General features: G+C 34.4%; 1 protein-coding gene and 1 long non-coding RNA gene across 3 annotated transcripts in view; one reads left to right on the top strand and one right to left on the bottom strand.

Annotated features, from left to right (window-relative positions):
* STAG1 (stromal antigen 1) overlaps window positions 1-18,164 on the top strand; it is a 381,447-nt gene that overhangs the window by 53,663 nt on the left and 309,620 nt on the right. The window lies entirely within an intron of this gene.
* Window positions 5,775-16,534, bottom strand: LOC118501608. The gene is made up of 3 exons (XR_004904233.1): window positions 15,167-16,534; window positions 10,630-10,633; window positions 5,775-5,784 (listed from the first exon to the last, which is right to left on the bottom strand). It is a non-coding gene; the product is annotated as an uncharacterized LOC118501608 (long non-coding RNA).

The following is an 18,164-nucleotide window of genomic DNA, read 5'->3' as shown; positions in this document are numbered from 1 at the left end:
TCTGAACTACCCCCCATCTTAAATCTGTGTTAATAGCATTCATTGTATTATATATTGCTCCATATTTATCTTTTTTCATATAATTTTATACAGCTTTGTTGTGATAATGAGTTTTTAAAAATGGGATCATTATATATAGTTTCCTGCAGCTTTCTGTTTTCACTAGTAATACCTCAGAGAAAACCCCCATCTAAGATATAACTCTCTTGTCCATCTAAGGTATAACTCTTAATTCATTATTTTCATGACTCCATAACAAATGCTTTGTGATGTGTAATATAAAATTTATTTAACCATTCCCACATTTATGGTACTATTCTTCTAATTCTTTGCCATTTGAAACAATGTTGTATCTTTGAATATATGTTCTTTACTTTAAGATACTTTAATTTCTGTGGGATAGATTCGTAGAAGTTGAATTGCTGGATTGAAGGGTTTTTAATATTTTTTATTTTAGTAAATATTGCCAAATTGCTTTCCATAAAAATTTTTTCACAAGCAATTTGTGAAGATACTCTTTCTCCTGCATCTCTGCCAGGAATTGCACTGTTTTTTAAACATTTGCCAGCCTAATAAATATAATGTTATATTTTATTGTTACTTTTAATTTTGAGTTTCCTTGAGTACTTATGAGTTGGAACATCTTTTCTTAAGGTTCATGGACATTTGGTTTTGCTCGTCTGTCATTTGTTCTTTCCATGTCATTTGCTGAAATTCTATTTGGGTTGTTTGTCTTTTTCAAATTGTAAGAGCTCACTGAGTGCTAACAACCTTAATCTTTGTTATCTCTGCTGCAAATGTTTTTATTTTCGCCCAAGCATGAAAACTTTTAATTATTACGTAAATGTCTTTGTACTTTTTAGTTTTGAGTTGTGAATAAAATGTTGCCTAGACTCTTTCCTACAAGACACTTGCTTTTATTTTGTACAATTCACATTAATCTTGAGGTTTTTATGGCATGTTTTATAATATTAGGGTACTCAGTTTTACAGGAATGTCCAGCCTATGGCCCACATGCCACCCAGGATGGTTGTGAATGAGGCCCAACACAAAATTGTAAATGTAATACTATGCTAAGTTGTTTTCTGTGGCAGTCTAATACTTGAAGCAGGTTCCAACCTCTCATTTTTCATCTTTGCCTGGTCTGCAGCATTACTTCTTATATATACAAGTGACCATTTCCTTAAAAATATAGCAAAAAACCCTTTGGATTCTTACTTATATTATGTGAAATTTATTAATTAATATAGGTGACAACTGACACTCTGAATGCTTTCCAGATTATGATAATGTTTATGCCTTTTAATGAGAATGTTTAGTTTCTTCATATTAGTCCCAATCTAATTCATTCAAAAGTATTATATAGGTCTTGTTGTGGTTGTAATGAAAACATTTTAATCTCACATTTTCAAGATTATTGTTTGTCTAGCACAGAGACTATTGCTTTTTGTATATTGCTCTTTTTTTCCAACCATCAGTTGGTGAATGGATAATCAAAATGTGGCATATTTATACAATGAAATAATAGCCATAAAAAGAACAAAATGCTGATTCATTCTGTAGCATGAATTTTGAAAACATGCAAATTGAAAAAGTCAAGCCTAAAAGTTCATATAGTATATGTGTCTATTTATGTGAAATGTTCAGATTAGGGAAATGTGAAGAGATAGAAGGTAGATTAGTGATTGCCAGGGGTCACAGATAGGGGGAATGGAGAGTTATTGCTAACCAGTACAGCGTACTTTTTGGAATGATACAAATGTTCTGGAATTGATGATTATTACAGCCTTGTGAATATACTAGAACTGCTGAAGTGCATATTTTAAAAGGGTGTAGTTTATGGTATGTGAATTACATCTCAATTTTAAAAAAAGAAAAGGTGACTGGTTGTGTCAGTCGGGCTGAATTTAGCATTAGATAACAGAAAATCTGACTTCAGTGGATGGTAAAATAGGACTTTATTTTTCTTACAATTGCTAGTATTTATTCATTGGTACAGTGATGTTAAAACAGAAGTCTCCATAGTTAATTCTTGGCCTCTCTTTCATGTTCACATATGGTTGTTATAGATCCAAGTGCTGAAAGATAGAGGAATGGGAAATAACAATGACTGTACCAGGAACTCCAAAGCAATCTTCATGCCTTAATGGCCGGACCATGTTAACTGGTTATTCTTGGCCTGGAATGTGTCTGGGGAAAAGATGGTGGTGAGGAATGAAATCTGGGTCATGAAGTTCTTGCGGCATCTATATCCTTATTTTAACTAATGTGATTTACTGTTTCATAATTTGAAAGGACGTTTGTTACTGGTTTTTATTTATGGAAAGGGAAAGAAGGTACTAATTATTTAAGACTATATTTAACTTTGTTTATAACAGGTTAATTAGAACTGACATGCAGTAAAGTGTATATATTTATAATGTACAGCTTACTGAATTTTGATGTAAGTGTAGAACCGGAAACATCAAATACCACATCAAGATGCTTTTTTTTACTAGTGTGCTTTTTTCTTGTTGGGATATATTTGATATATAACAATATAGTCATGTGATGTATAGCGGCATTTTGGTTAACAACAGATTGCATATATGATATCAGTCCCTATAAGATTATAATGGAGCTGAAAAATTCCTACTGCCTGACACAGACACCGGCTGGCAGGGTGGTTCCCAACAACTGCCTAGTGATGTCACAGCTATAGTAAAGTGGTAATGCAATTCATTACTCACGTTTGTGGTTACAGTTTTGTTAATAAACCTGTATAGAACATAAATTATGAACAATACATAATAAATGACTATGTTACTGGTTTATGTATTTGCCATACTATACTGTTATTATTTTTATATACTTTTTGTTTACATATTATAGTTTCTTTTTATTGTAACTTTAGGGTGTACTCTTTCTACTGGTAAAAAGAATGTTTTGCTGTAAAACAGTATGACTTGTTTTGTCGACAGCAGCCTCATATATCTCGTGTTTATCATATCTTTTGATTGCATCATTTTCTCTTGTCCTTGATTTAATCTCAGGTTGTTTGGTACAGTAACATGTTGTATAAACTTGTAGCCTAGGAGCAATATGTTATACCATTTAGGTTTATGTAAGTATATTCTGATGTTTGAATGTCAACAAAATTGCCCAACATATATTTCTTAGAATGTATCAATGTCGTTAAGTGACACATGACTATATACTAGTTTCAGGTATACGGTGTAATGATTCAATATTTTTATGGGTTGTGCAGTAATAACCACAATAAATTTAGTTAATATCTATCGCCGCACAGTTACAATTTTTTTCTTGTGATGAAAACTTTTAAGACAACTCTCAGCAACTTTTAGATATGCAAAATGTTACTATTAACTATAGTCATTGTGCTATGCATTATATCTCCAAGACTGAACTTATTTTATAACTAGAACTTTATACCTGTTGTCCACCTTCACTTATTTTGCCTACCCTAACCTCCCCTCCCCACCCTCCCTTCCTGCCTTTGGCAACCACCAATCCATTCTTTGTATTTATGAACGAGGTATTTTTTGCTTGTTTGTTTGGGGGAAGTTGTTTTGTTTTTGTTTTATTAGGTTCTCCTTATAAGTGACCTTGTATGGTATTTGTCTTTTCCTGTCAGAGTTATTTCCCATAGCATAATGCCCTGCAGGTTCCTCCATGTTGTCACAAATGGAAGGATTTCTTTCCTTTTTATGGCTGAATAATATTTTAGCGCAGGTAGTGTGTGTGTGTGTGTGTGTGTGTGATTATTTTGTTTATCCATTTCTCTATTGATGGAGACTTGAGTTGCTTCCATATCTTGACTATTGTAAATAATGCTTCAGTGAACAGGATAGTATAGCTATCGCTTTGAAACTGTTTTTGTTTCCTTTGGAAAAATACTGAGAAGTTTAATTGCTGGGTCATGTGGTAGTTTTCCATAGTGGTTGAACCAGTTTACATTCCTACCAATAGGGCACAAAGGTCCTTTTCTCCACATTCTTGCCTCTTACTTATCTCTTGTTTTTGATAATAGCCATTCTAACAGGTGTGAGATGATATTTCATTGTGGTTTGTTTTGACTTGCATTTCCAAGATGATTAGTGATATTGAGCACCTTTTCATGTACCTCTTGGCCATTTTTATGCCTCTTGAAAAAAATGTCTATTTAGATCCTCTGCCCAGTTTTAAATTGTTTGGTTTTATGTTATGGATTGTATGTGTTTTTTTAGGTAGTTTGGATATTAACCTCTTATCAGATAGATATTTTGCAAATATTTTCCCCCATTTTGTAGTTTGCCTTTAATTTTTTTATGGTTTTCTTGAACCATAACAAAAAGAAACCTTTCAGAAGCTTTTTAGCTTGGTGTAGTCCCACATACATTTTGCTAGTCCCACTTACATTTTGCAAATGTTTACATTTGCTTTTAGCATCAAATCCAAAATAATCACTAAGACTGAAATCAAGGATCACCTATGGTTTCTTCCAGGAGTTTTATGTTTTAGGTCTTATTTTCAAATCTGTAATTCATTTTAAATCAATTTATAATAGAGAGGGGAAGGGGGAGAGAGAGAAACATTGACTTGTCGCTCCACCCTTTTATGCATTCATTGGTTGATTCTCGTGTGTACTCCAACCAGGGATTGAACCACAGTTAACCAGGAGTGCAACTTTGGCATAGTGGATGATGCTCTAACCACTGGCTACTCTGTCATGGTGTTCTGTTTTTATTACTATAGCTTTGTAATATAGTTTGAAATAAGGAAGCATGGTGCCTCCAGCTTTGTTCTTTCTCAAGGTTGCTTTGGATAGTTGGTGTTTTTTGTGGCTCCAATATAAATTTGAGGATTGATCTTTCTATTTCTGTGGAAAAAAATAGCATTGGCATTTTGATAGGGATGGCATTGAGTCTATAGATTGCTTTGTGTAGTATGGACATTTTAAGAGTATTTTTCCAATCTGTGATCATGGAATATCTTTGTGTGCATTTTTTGTCTTCAGTTTCTTTCATCAGTATTGTGCAGTTTACAGTGTACAGGTCTTTTACCTCCTGAGTTAAATTTATTCCTTGTTGGATTTTCTGTTTTGCAACTGTGAATGGGGTTGTTTTCTTGATGTTTATTTGTTGAAATTAAGTTTATTGAGGAATAGTGTTCATATAATGTGTGAATTTTAAGTGTAAGGTTTTATTTTTGACAAATATATATATTTTTGTAACTACCACCACCATCACCATCACAGTCAAGATGAAGAACAGTTCTAGCACATCAGAAAGTTCTCATATCCCTTTTCAGTCAGTTACCTCTCTACCAGTCTTATCTCAGGCAGCCATTGTTCTGTTCTCTGTCACTACATGTGACAATAATTTTTAAAAAATTATTTATTTATAGAGAGAAGGGAAGGGAGTGAGAGAAAGAAAGAAAGGAAGAGAAAAGTCAATGTTGTTGCCTCTCATGAATCCACCAAACTAGAGTGCCCCAGCCTGAAACCCCCAGGTGTGTGCCCTGACCGGGAATTGAACCACCGACCCTTTGGTTCACAGGCTGGCAATCAATCCACTGGGCCACACTAGCCAGGACTACATGTGACAGTTTTTAAAAAGAATTTCATACAGATAAATTCCTCCAGTGTGTATTGTTTGGCTTCTTATTTAAAAAAAATTTTTAGTTGTATCTTTCCATTACCATTTAACCCCCATATAACACCCCCCTCCCTGCTTCAATGTGTCCACCCTGTTGTCCATGTCCATGGGTCCTTTTCTCTTTTTGCTGAATCCCCCAACCCCTAACCTCCCCATCTGCCCAGTAGCTATTAGTCTGCTCTCTCTCTGAGTCTATTTTTCTTGTTAGTTCAGTTTGTTCATTAGGTTTCACATATAAGTAACATCATTTCTCATTTCTTTTGGTGAGGCAGTGTCTTTTAAGACTCATTTCTGTTATTCCACGTAACAACAGTTTATTTTTTTTTTTGGTGCATATCATTCTGTTGTATGAATATGTTCAGTTGTTTTATCCTTTCATTTGTTGGACATTTAGATTGCTATCAGTTTGGGGCTATTGTGAATAAATCCCTATTTGAACCTTTGTGTAGAAGTCTGTGTGTGGGAATGAGTTTTTGTTTTTATAAATAACATCTGTTTACATTACCTACAAACATTTCTCTATATGAGGATATCACCATTATTTGCCTAAGAAAAATAATAGTAATTTTTTACTATAATTTACTGATTACTTCATATTTAAATTTACCCAAGTGATTCTAAAAGTCTTTCACTTCACTACCCCCATACCTCTGTATGTGGGTACTTGACCATATTAAGGTCCATAGTGGTTGTCGTTTTTTTAAAGTTAGAATAACTCACTTTTTCTATAAGATACTTAATTTCTTTTAAATATACAAGGCTTGTTTAATTATCTCTTTTTAATCTTTTTTTAAATATAATTTTATTTATTTATTTATTTATTTTTAGAGAGGGAAGGGGGAGAGAGAGGGAGAGAGAGGGAGAGAGAGAGAGAGAGAGAGAGAGACATCAATGTGCGGTTGCTGGGGGTCATGGCCTGCAACCTAGGCATGTGCCCTGACTGGGAATCGAACCTGCGATGCCTGGTTCGCAGCCCGTGCTCAATCCACTGAGCTATGCCAGCCAGGGCTAATTATCTCTTTTTAATCTTTACCTGAGGATATATTTATTGAGAGAGAGAGGGGTGGGGGGAGGAGAGAGAGAGAAACATTGTTCTGTTGCCTCTTGTACGCAACCTGGGATCAAACAAACCCACAACCTAGATATGTGCCCTGACCTAAGATTGGGCTCACAATCCTTTGGTGTACAGGACAATGCTCAAACCAACTAAGACACCCAGCCAAGGCAAGGCTTCTTATTTTTAAGGGTCCCAACCTGTTTTTTTCCCAGCTGTTTCAGAGATTTGTTTTCTGTTGCCTTTCACACGCCCCCAACTAGGGACTCGGGACTGCAACATAAGCTTGCGCCCTAACTGGGAATTGAATGGGTAACCTTTCAGTTGTTAGGCTGACACTCAATCCACTGAGCCATATCAGCCAGAGTTTAACTTGTTCTTCTGTATTTCTTGTGAACTGAAAACATGCTGAATGATAGTGTTTGCTGACCATTTGTAGTTGTGTAACTAGTTTGTTCCGTACAGTAGTTACTGAGCCCGGGATGAATAGATACTTTTTTTCTCATTTTATTTAGGGGAGGAAAGAAAAGTACTATTATAACTGAAGTAGAACACATGAGTGGTAAGATCTAAAGGAGTTGAAGGATGAACAAACATAAGTTTTGGTCATCAGAAATAACTACTTGCTGTAGAGTTGAGAAAACTAACATGAATGGGACCAACAGTCCTATTGTATGTTTTATATATAGGCTAGGATATCACTGCCTCAATATTTCGATGTTATCAGAACCATTATTTAAGGAGAAAGGGGAGAAGTTTTTCATTTCAAAGTCTACACATTAGATGACAGCCTTTATTCTGAAAAAAATAGTTAAAGATAAAGAATTAAGCATTTTTGCTGCATTTTTAGGCAGAGCTATAGTTCATCTCTGGTTGTAGAGGGGACATTTTTTTTATTAGAAAAATGTTAGTAAAGAAGTGTGGGAAAATATTTTACAATTTAATAAAGTAACTGATTCAAGTAAGGATCATCAGTGGATTCTAACACCATTATATATGAAAGTTATTCTGGGTAACAACATCGTTCCACAAATTGCCAAGGGAAGGGTCTGGTACATCTTACCATCTTATTAACTAAATGATCAGATTTATCATCAATCATGGCAGAAAAGAACTGTGACTTTATGTTCTTTCTGAAGTGATGTAATATAAAATGCACAATATCAACTATTTGTGCAAAAAAGGTTTAACCATAAATCAGTCAAGCATGTAGACTTAATTTTCAGTTCACAAGAACTGAATATTCCATATTGGTATGCTCCATGTAGTCTGTTTTTCTGCCTTGTTTCTGAATTACCAATTTAAGTAGCTTTTTCACTGTGGCTTTTGTGTAACAGTAGTCTTGTATTTCAAAATCTGAAGTTCACCTGCTATTTTAATTCTGTTTCTAGCTTCTTTTGATTAATTCCCTAGCTCATGTATATGTGTGTTGTTGTGCATGGAATGGAGTAGTTACTACATTTGTTAAATGTTTACCTTGTTCCAGGTTCCCCAATTGTCCATTTTTACATCTTGATGACAATGCTTTGTTAATTTCTGTGTTTCATGGTAAAATTTTCATGAAAATATGTGAAAGTCAAAAAATACTAAATACCAAAATATTTTCATTGTCTTTTTTCTTTGCATTGTGTAAAAAAATGTACATCTCATATATACAAATATGTTTGTTTAAGCATAATACATCTGGAAAGAGAGAGACAAAATTAGTCACAATGTGTCCAATTTCCCTGGGTCAGTGGTTGCAGAAGTCTTACTTTCACTATGAATATATCCTTATTCACCTTTTAACTTCCACTCCCCAAATTTAATACCTTCTGTTTGTAAGCACACATCTCTGTGTACATACACATCCCATTAAAAAATTTCTATCTTAACCAACGCATTTAGCAGGAGCAATAATTTTCAGTTTGTAAGTTTCATTTTGTGAGCTAATTCGAATTCTAATGACATTTCTAATATTCTAGTTAAGTGCATGTGTGTTGGCTAGAATGCCAGCTACAGGTCAAGGGGATTCTTGCTTTGCTAAACAATAATAAAAAAATAGAGAAATGTTTGATTGAAACTGTAGAAATGTGTGTTATTGGTAAGTGGGTTATATAAGTCAGCTCGTATTTCAGCAGCTCAACTTAACTACCTATATACCGCCTTGTAAGTTACTGAAGATGAAAATATTTACTATTCCTTTATCTCTGGTTCTATGCTTACATCACTAAGTTTATTTATAGCTGTTTATCATTTCAGTATATTACTTTAGCTTTAAAGTCCTTCTGCAAAAGCCCTTTTGTTTTGTTTTTTTTTTTACTTAGTTTATTTTTATATTTTTTAATGCTGTTAAAGGAGTAATCTACAGATACGTTGGGTTGAGACATTGGGTTCTCACCTTTATTTCTTATCCATCTATATTTTGAAGTTAGTAGTCTGTATTAAGAACCAAATGGACTATGAGACAGTTAATGCCTGTCATAGGTCTATGAAGCATTTGCAAAAGAAAAAGCATGAGCTATATGGTTACATGGTATATATGCTATTTTAAAAATATTTTTAAAAAAGAGATAAATATCTCATTGCAAAATTAACAGCCACTTTATTTTTGTATTGTTTCTGGACTCCTCATAGATACAAAAACAAAACCCACCAAAAGCTGAAAAATCATCTGTTATTGAACCCCCCCTGCTGGTATCAATTAACATTTATTCTAGCCTGTATTGGGATACATGATTTTTCCTTGAAAATACAAGTTGCTAAAAAGAAAAAGAAAATTTAGAGTTTTTTAAAGCTATTTAAAGTGAATGTACTGTGATTCTGTTAAAATAGGGTCCTGATTGAAAGTGTGAGTTCTGCAGGAGCCTTACTGGTATAGTCTAAAAATCACTTAATTATGAATCACTATTTTTTTCCTACCATTGCAACTTGTTTGTTTGGTGACCTTGGCTTCATACATTAAATTCTGTGTTTATTAAATGGAAAGAGTAATATGTAGTTACAGGCTTTTACCATAGATGTTGCTGCTAATACCGAATGATCCTATAAACTTGAAAAGATTAGTGAATTATGTGACTGTAAATTGTTTCTGACAGCTCTGTATTAAAATCATTTAAAAATTTCTGATAATTATGTGATATGTCTTAGTTATTTGAGTTACTAAATGCCATGATTTTATTAGTTGAATGTAAAGCTGTTTTATGGAAAAATTAAATGCATGTATTGGGTGTAAAAAGGCAGAGCACTTTTTTGAAGCAAATGTTATAATTTGCAAATGTGTTTTTTTATGAGTTAATATGGCCAAATAATTTTCTGTAGTAGTATAAGCTCTGAAGTTGAGAACATTTCAGTTTGCCAGTTCAGAGCTTTTTTTCACATAACTTTTTATGATTGTTTACTTCTTCTCTATTGTGAAAATCTTGTAATGTGAATTGTAAGACATACAGAAAATACAAATAAGCAAAAAGTGAAGTTCTTATCTCACCACTCTGTAGCTAACCACTGTTACAACATTTTGATGCTAATCCTTCTAATTTTTGTGTGTGTGTGTTGAAGGCTCAGGCTTATACACAAGCACAGAAGTTAATTCTAAATACACGTTGGTTACTTTTTTCAGTTAAAAGTTACTTTTTGTGACATGATTTTTTAAAATTCTTTTTAGAAGTGCAGCCTTGTTCAAACAGTTCTTAAGGAGAAATGTAGTATATAAAATACATAAAAGTGGAGCTGCTTTGAATGAATGTGGCATGGAAATGTAAAGCCTTGGTGTTTGGATTTCTTCATTAGCCTGAATAATCTGTTTAGGAGCGATACCTCTGAAAAACTGTAGTGCTTACTACAGGAAGAATAGTTGGACATTACTGCTGTCTGCATTTTAAATGGCTGCAGAGTATTCCCTTAAAATGGCATTTCTGACAGCCCTGTAGATGTTCTGCTTAGAGCTCCCTTGATAGAAACCTGCCTTGAGGAATGTTGTTAGCTTACAGCCTCTAGCAACATAGCCTTTGGGATTTGTTGCAGCAATGAGCCTAGGCCACATTCTCCCTGGGCAGTTAGTTCCCTGCCAATAACTGAGACTTTCCAGCAGAGCAGGAAAGTACAGTCTAGACATTTCTTTCCAACATGGGACTTCTCTAAGGGCAGTCTTTGTACCTGAGCTCCCTGTTGGATTGGCAGACCAGAGTTGCAATGGTATGAGGATTACACAATTGTCAGACCTGCATTGAAACCTGAAAGCTTTCTCTACTTATTACTCAACTCCTGCTCCTTCTCCTCTTCATTCTTCATAGGCATTTTACACAATGACTTTCTTAACATTTTTAACTTCATGTTGGGTCTGCTTCTCAGAAAACCTGACCTGACATACATTCAGATGTGTTTGTTGTGTGTGTGTTTAACATAAATATTTTTAGGAGTTAATAGATAATATTATATATTCATGGTTTTAAAAAAGCAGAGAAATGGACCAAATGAAAAGTGAAATATTCATGCCTTCTCTAAACCCTTAGGAAACTGACTTCACATGTTCATTTTTATACTTATGTTACATTCTTACTTTGTTTATCAATTTTAGGTAGTATCTATTTCACTTTTCTGAAAGATAAGGAAATTAGTTATCTAACATTCCTTTTATCTTTCCTCTTCATCTTTTAATTTTTGTTAATTAGTGATTTTTTACCTTGTCAAGACTTTGTTTATACTTAATTATATGTCTGTAATTTAGACTGTGCTTTGACTATAAATTAATTTTAAAAATTAAAAGTCAACGTTAGCACTTGCTATAATTATGTGAATATAATTGTCCTGAACCAAGTGATTTGATTGAAACTATAAAGGAGGAATATAATTCCATATACCTTATTCTGCCAAGGAAAGTCTTCAAGTTTCCTTCTGGATGTTCAGATGTCTCTGTTCCTTGTGGCTCATGTTGTCTTCTGCAGTGGTTAAGAACACAAGCTATCTACTATGGACATACCTGTTTCATTGCGCTTTGCTTTATTGAGCTTCACTGGTGTTGCTGTGGTGGTGGTGTGTTTTTTTGTTTGTTTGTTTTTTAACCAAATTGAAGGCAAGACCCTCCACCAGCAAAACGATTATGGCTCGTTTTATTGTGAGACTTGTTTTATTACACTGGTCTGAAACCAAGCAGTGTCTCTGAGGTATGCCTCTACTTGGGGTTGAATCTCAGCATTGGTGGTTTTTGGCAATGTGATCTTGAGCAAGTTACTTAAACTCTCTGTGTGTAAGAATTCTGAACTATGAAACTGATGTAACAGTTCATATATTAGTTTTCTATTGCCATTGTAATAAATTGCCACATATTTAGTATTTTATACTTTACATTGGTCAGAAATGGATCAGTGGGAACTTGGACTAGGCTGAGTCTTTGTGTGGTCTCACAAGGCTAAAACCTGTAGGCTGGGCTAGTTCCTTTCTGACAGCTTTAAAAAGGAAACTTTCCTTGATCTTTCAAATTGTTGGCAGAAATGGTTTCCAAGTGATTGTAGGACTGAGGTCCCATTTCCTTGCTTGCTGTTAACTTGGGGGAAGTGAGTCATTCTCGGCTTCTAGAAGCTACTCACATTCTTTGATTTATGGTATCCTTCATCTAAGAATGGAGATGATTGAGAATTGAATTCCTCACCTGCTTCAAATCTCTTTTGCTCCTTCTGCTGATCCTTGATCTTTTGCTGTTCTTTGACTTTTAAGAACCCATGTGATTACATTTACACCCACCTGTATAATCTACGATAATCTTTCTATTTTAAAGTTCCTCACTCTTTGCCACATACTAAGAGACACAGGGTAACAAGATGTGAAGATCATGGGTTACCACTGTCTTGCTTACTACCACAGTCTTCCCTCTCTGATTCGCATCAGTCTTACATACAAATTACATTCACCCCATCTCAAGGTCCTCAAAGGTCTTATCCTATTACAATATCAATTCAAAGTTTAAAATCCTATCTAAATCTTACCAGCTCAAGTCCCAAATCTCATCTCTCTCATATGGAAATCAGTTAAATCAGGCATGAATGAAGCTTTCTATCTGTGGACCTGTGAAACTAAAGAAACAAGTTATTTCCTCCAAAACCACAATGGTGGGACAGCCTCAGGATGCAAGTTATAGGCATTTACGTTCAAAAAGGGATAAAATAGAAAAAAAGGAGTCACAAGCCTTCCAAAGTTTCAAAAACCAGCTGGGGAAACACAACTAGATTTCTTTAAAAAATTATTTATTTTTACTTTCCAGTTACAGCTGACATACAATATTATATTAGTTTCAGGTGTACAACATAGTAATTAGACATTTGTATAACTTACAAAGTGATCACCCCCATAAGGAACATGTACTAAATTTCAGAGCCTGGGAATACTGTGTTTTGCTGTGTATAATGCACTCCTATGTATAATGCACACCCATGTTTTTGTGCTCATTAGACACAGGATTATTATAACCATTATACCCACTGTAGGTAATCATTATACGTATGTATAATGTGCACCCTTATTTTTTCCCTCAAAAATTTGGGCAAAAAGGCTCATTACAAACTGCAAAATATGATAATACTCTGTGATTGGCATCTTTACCCTCTCCTCTGTTCTCTCTTTGGTTATTTATGTTTGTTTAATTCATATTTGGCAATTCTTGGTTGTTTGTCCATACTCATGAAAAAAAGATTAAGTTGGTCAATTTAGGTAACTGGAGTGAGGTTCTTTACTGCAGGTTTATTTTATTCAGAGGTCTCTGCCTGGACTGTAGCATGTTGTGGGCTTCTTTATTTACTCGAAGGCATGCATTCAGAAAGGAGTAAAAATTGATTAGGGGGTTAAAAAAGTTGCCCTTTTTATGTATAAGCCATAGATAATATATATACCATGCAAGCAACTATTCAGTATATCTGTATTACTAAAAATTTCACAAGTGAAGGGCGATTAGGGTGAAAATACTTTAAAAACTTCCTTGCAGAGAATCGGTAATGGAAAGAAAGCTAGAGAAATAGTGCTCTAGGTGCATGGTTGAGGAGGAGGCAGGCTGTTAAGTACTCACAAATGCCAAACTAATTATTGCTTATCTGGGGAGTGGAATGCTACTGTATTTCAAAGTGCTGCTCTGTTTTTCTTTTAGGCCTTAACACCTACCCTAGGAGCTCTCCACAGATCTGCATACTTTATTTAAAGCACTACCTTTCAACTTTAAAAACTGTGATCCAGAATATAAAACATTCTATATTGCAGTTTAGTACATACACATGAACTTATAAATACATAAATATATAACTGAGCAAAAGTTCCATAAAACAGTATATACACTCACTTTATATTTTCTAGATCATTGAAAATTATTAGTTGTAACCCATCAAAATTGTTTCAAACCTATAGTTTGAAGAACACTTACACTGGTACCTGAATTTAATCCTGAGGTGACAGCCATTGCTCTCAGCTCTTTTCTCTTTTCTCAAGGAGAGAGGGAGAGGCCTAGTTAATTAAGTCATTTGGAATGCAGTTTCTTAATTACTGATTTACTGATTTATAGCTTTGATGATACCACACCCCTACTTCCTGTTTTTTGTTTATTTTAAATTTGGATCCATTCTGAGCTTTATTGGGAAGACTCAAATTGCTATCTTGGTTACAGTTTCCTTTCCTCACTGTTTCATAATCCTATCTCATTTGTTTATATTTTCCAGGTGTCACCCAAAATTTTTGATTTGACAGTAGAGTGCTTTTTTTCTCATACATTGATGATTTGATTTATTTTCTTTGTGAGTTTGTTTAAAAAAACAGAACAAATTTCTGTCATTACCTGAAGACCAGGAGTTGCACTTGTAATCTCAGTCTGCCATCTTGAATTGGAATCCTGTGGTTTATTTAACAGTTCTAAAGTGTTATATGTTGGTGTTTTTCAGTTTTTCTAAAAGTTTATTATTGCTAAATCTGAATACAAAGCCATGATTGTTTTTAGGAATGATAATATGTTGACTGCCTATGTGACATATCTACTTACTTATAAAATCTTTAATTCCCTTTTCCACTGGTGCTAATTATAACTAATTGGGTTATGGTTAAGAGTGAGGCTGTTTCTGAAGTTGTCAGAGTTTTTTCAGTTCCATTTCTGCACTTAGTTGCTATGTACCTTTGGACAAATTACCCCATTTCTATGTACCGGTTTGCTTATTCTAAACAGGTATGGTAGTGTAGTATGTCTTACAGGGATATTCGAGAGTTGAAAATTTTTAGCCTTACTTGGTAGGCTTAAATGATTAATACATGTGGAAATTTGTTATTCCAGGAACTGGAGTGTATGACCTATGTGACTCCATGAGGTCAACAAGCAATTCACCCTTTGTGCTCCAAGGGTCTGCAAGCGATGGAGATGGTATCTGAGCCATTGTGTTCCAGGGAGGGAATGTCCTTGTTAAAGAATGGTTGATCAACAGATAAAGAAGTACTAGGAAAATCATCTCTTATCCAATTAACCGTTTTTCCAGACCCCTTCTTCTCTTTATAAAAAGGTCAGTTTGAGATGAAATGTTAAGACGGTTTTTGAGGGTACATAACCCACGTCTTCTTAGATTGCCAGCATCTGAATAAAGCACCCATAAAGATTCAATCCTTGTCTCTACTTAGTGGTTCTGGTGGTGAGAGGAATCCGCACGAATGCCAACTTTTTGGGTTTCAGGTCTTCATATAACATCATCAGTAGGTTCTTAGAAAATGTGACTTTAAGCAAAATGACATATAATGAAACCTATTTTACAAAGGCTACTTGATAGAAACAAGAGTTAAGTTCCTACACCATATTTCCAGGCACAAAAACATTTCCAAACTTCTAAATAAAGACCACATAGCACTTTTAATATTAAACATTGAAATAAATGTGAGCTATACATACATTTAAGAAAGATTAATATAAACAAGTAAGGTAATTATTTTCTAACCTATTCTTCGAGTTCAGGGTCTTGGGTGGCCAGAACCTATCCTGGCAGCTTAGGGAGCAAAGTGGGAACCAGTGTTGGACAAGACATCATTTGGTCACAGAGTTCATGAACACACACACTCACTCATTCTGGGGCCACTTAGACACTCTAGTTAACCTACTGTGCACATCTTTGGGATATGGAGAAAAAACTGGAGTACCTGGAGAAAACTGATGCAGAAATGGTGAGAAACATGCAAACTATGCACAGACAGTGGGCCCCGGCCAGAAATTGCTTGTTTTTCTTTTAATCAACATTATAAGGAAACAGTAGCATTCAAAGAAAGGACTTTGCTTTATGTACTTCACAGGGTTGTTGGGAGAATTAAATGTTAGAACATGTACAGAAAGGTCTTAGGACAGACAGTAGACATGTACTAAGCATTTAATAACTAATTTGTCCGTATCATCATCATATATACTCATCCATACATTTATGTCCTTTTACCTAAAAAGAAAAATCATATAAAGGGTTGGAAAAAAATAGTTTTAAAGTTGTAAAACCACTAAGTACAATAATTAAATGATAACATAAGGATAAAATGTTTTGTGTACTCAGAACTGTAAACCCACTTTTGCCCACCCCTGTACCTTTTATCCTCTTGAGTGGTTTTTATCTAGGCTAAATAGTTGAACCAGTACTCCTTTTTTGTTTGTTTTTAACCTATTTGATTTCTAATTCATTTTTCTTTCCTGGAATTATTAAGCTGGGAAATTGGTATAGCTAAGAATGAGTTTGCTAAATTAAAGGGAGAAACGGTGAGAGACGGAGAAACATCAGTTTGTAGAGATGAAGGGTTGTCACTTACATGGGCTTGTGGATAATGTTAGGGGTGAGGGATATAGAGTCAGACTCTTTAGAACATTGATTTCACAATTTACTGGCTATGTGTAAAGTGAAATTCTGAGATATTGTGAAGATCACATAAATTAACACATAAATTGGTCAGAAGTGTTAGCTATAAGTAGCAGTAACATTGTTGGGATTTTTAATTCAGTGTTTGATCATGTTCAGAGTTTGAGTAAGTATAAGGAGTACAGGGTTGAAATAAAGGGTATTGAAAGGGGAATGTACAACATTTCCCTCTCTCTAGAGACGGAATAGCACTTGGGACAAAGGAATTATATAGATGAATGAGTACTTCATTAATACAATAATATGTCACTCATTGGGCCTTCTAGAGTTGTTTGGGGCCACTCGTAGTCATCGCTGTGGCGACTTGTTGCTAGTTCTCTCACTTAACAGCCATTAAAAATTTTCACTCTTTAATCCCTGTTATACCTTACTTTCTGAATATCTGCTAATAGTAATTAACAGTGTTAGTCTGTTTTTAAAAATTCTTCCTTTGCAGTTGTACAAAATTTACAGTTAAAATATATACAAAACAGAGTCTTGTGTCACAGCTTAGAATATGTTGCTCACTATTTTTCCAGTTTTTGAGTATTAGAGTATGGTTATTAGTAATATCAGTATGTTTTATCTAGTTATCCTATTTGTAGCAATTATTTTTCCTGATTAAAAACCACTTTGGGTAATTCTTTAAAAAATTTTTTTAATACTCACCTGAGGACATTTTTTTCATTGCTTTTAGAGGGAGAGAGAGAGAGAGAGGGAGAGGGAGAGAGAATGAGAATGAGAATATAACATTGATTTGAAAGAGGAACATTGGTTGGTCGCCTTCCAGACATGCCTGGATTGGGAATCGAACCCTCAACCTTTGTCTGAGGGAAGATGCTCTAACCAACTGAACCACACTGGACAGGGCTTGACTAATATTTTCAATGAGTTCTGTAGATTTACATGAATTACATATTTCAGTATAGTTTTAAAATAGATTTTGCTACGTTTTGTTTACTCTTGTTCTTTAATCATGAACATTCATTGTTAATTTTGAAGTTACTTTTCAGAGACAGGTTTATTTTTGAAAATTTCTTATTGCAGAATAGCACATTGTTCAAATGACTTCAGTGCTTAATGCTGGCTAGCTGTTCATCTTTTTTATGAGATTGAACTTCCTTGGGGTAGTGTTTGAAGAAGAGTTATCTGTCTCTGATGAATTGCCAAAAGTGATTTTTTTTTTGAGAACTGTAGAACGTCTTTTGTGTTTACTGTTTGCCTGCATACTTTTCATTATCCATGAAGTGTGTGTCAACACACACTTCATATGTGTGTTGAAAACATTTTATTGTATCACTTTTAAGGCCAACTTCCTATTAGTAAAGTTGCATGAAAATTTGGCAGTTTATTACACCATATGTTCATTCATTATCCCCATGGTCCCTTGCTAAATGTGGTCCTGATTATTCTTTTTTTTACTCTGGCAATTTTGTGCATTACTGAAAGGTGTGCAGTTATTGTGTGTTATTAATTATAAGCTTGACTTCTGAAATTTAAAAACCAAAGTAACATTTTGGTTCAAGAATATTGAATGTCCCTTCTGTTTTGAAGTAGTTGCCCTGCTAAGTAGTTTAGTTTTTTGTTTCATTTGGGTAATGTGCTGTGTTGAGCTTT

This window comes from Phyllostomus discolor, chromosome 7 (assembly GCF_004126475.2).
Source record: "Phyllostomus discolor isolate MPI-MPIP mPhyDis1 chromosome 7, mPhyDis1.pri.v3, whole genome shotgun sequence".
NCBI classification, from domain to species: domain Eukaryota; kingdom Metazoa; phylum Chordata; class Mammalia; order Chiroptera; family Phyllostomidae; genus Phyllostomus; species Phyllostomus discolor.
This window is presented reverse-complemented; position numbering and strand designations above follow the sequence as displayed.